Source organism: Sphaeroforma arctica (assembly GCF_001186125.1).
Source record: "Sphaeroforma arctica JP610 unplaced genomic scaffold supercont1.681, whole genome shotgun sequence".
In the NCBI taxonomy this organism is placed as follows: Eukaryota; class Ichthyosporea; order Ichthyophonida; genus Sphaeroforma; species Sphaeroforma arctica.
In genome coordinates, this window is record NW_014039877.1 from 14,473 (window position 1) to 16,614 (window position 2,142).

Here is a 2,142-nt window from a genome sequence, read left to right on the forward strand (position 1 = left end):
TATATGTATATATAGAAATAATACAACCTGTCGTCCTATATATATATATATATGTATATATAGAAATAATACAACCTGTCGTCCTGCGCACATAGAGACACCCATGTTTGATATACTGTGCATAATGCAAGATTACGTAGACAGTTACATACAACCCTCTCTTATACTGTAGACATAGTCAAACATTCAAAAGTACTAGACGTTCATCTTATCAAGACTAACACATACATTCTTTAAACACACTGTTGCTCACTCTGCACTATCATATGAGTCAGACATTTACAAAATTAGGGGGTCAGCTGTATACCACTGGTGCATGGACGAATACACTTTACAACATCACACGAGTTAGATTCTTTCAAGTTTTGGAAATACAGACGTTAAGAGGCATATATGCACGTTCAGGAGCACTACATGGACGTCAAAAGTACCTAAATAGTCCAGCAATTTACCTTACAAGTGAACATATATACACATTCAGGAGCACTACATGGATATTAAAGGTACCTAAATAGGCCAACAATTTGCCTTACAAGTGAACATATATACACATTCAGGAGCACTGCATGGATATCAAAGGTACCTAAATAGTCCAGCAATTCACCATACAAGTGAACATATATACACATTCAGGAGCACTACATGGATATCAAAGGTACCTAAATAGTCCAGCAATTCACCTTACAAGTGAACATACATACACATTCAGGAGCATTACATGTATGTCAAAGGTACCTAAATGGTCCAGCAATTCACCTTACAAGTGAACATATATACACATTCAGGAGCACTACATGGGTGTCAAAGGTACCTAAATAGTCCAGCAATTCACCTTACAAGTGAACATATGGACACATTCAGAAGCACTACATGGATGTCAAAGGTACCTAAATAGTCCAGCAATTCACCTTACAAGTGAACATACATACACATTCAGGAGCACTACATGGATGTCAAAGGTACCTAAATAGTCCAGCAATTCACCATACAAGTGAACATATATACACATTCAGGAGCACTACATGGATTACCTAAATAGTCTAGCAATTCACTTTGCATTGACAGTGAGAAGTCGCCCACATCCTCAACGAAATGGACCACGACCATGGCACAACAGCCTATGGAGGAAGACGAGAGTACGATTAACCAGAAGCCAATGAGAAAAGAGTACGGTTGAACAGCATCCAATAAGAAAAGAGTACGATTAAACAGCAGCCAATGAGAAAAGAGTACGACTAAACAGCAGCCAATAAGAGGAGAATACGCTTGTGAGATACACAAGGGGTTGTGACTAGTAGTAACACGAGTACGTGATTGTGGATAGATGTAACGTATATAAGTACGTGATTGTGGATAGATGTAACGTATATAAGTACGTGATTGTGGATAGATGTAACGTACTTAAGTACGTGATTGTGGATAGATGTAACGTATATAAGTACGTGATTGTGGATAGATGCAACGTATATAAGTACGTGATTGTTGATAATTGTAAAGTATGAAATTACGTATTAACCAACACACATGCTCAACATGACCACGGATTACTTCATGGTGCTGCTGATACCACTCAGTACCACAGGACAGGCGAGTGATCACAACACTCAACAGTGCACTGTTAGCCCTAAACCCTAAACCCTCGACGGCTCAGCAGTCCCCACACTACTCACTAACAGCCGACGTACTAACACCAACACTCTTACTTAGTACAGCACTTCCAGATATCTACAAAACCCTAAACTCAAACACTAAACCTCAACCCCTAAACTCTAGACGAGATGTCGGACATACCCATAGCAACGAATAGCAGTACGTGCAAAATGACTTTCCCCAGAAAGCGCCCGCGGAGCGCCAACCGCCAATTCGGGATTTCGTAGCACACAAACTGAAGAATCTGTTAGAAGACGAACCCAAAAAAAAAATATTGAAATTGGGTTTAAGTATAAAGTTTAGGACTCAAGAATGGCTATGGTCATGCACAAACTTTGACGCCGACAAAAGTTAAATAGCACTTTGCTGTCATCATATATATATATATATATATATACCCGTTAACACCCACCCACCTGGGAAATGGCCACCGCAGAGCATGCTGTTATGGTGCCTACTGCTGGTGATTCGTAGTCGGTGAGACGGGGCACA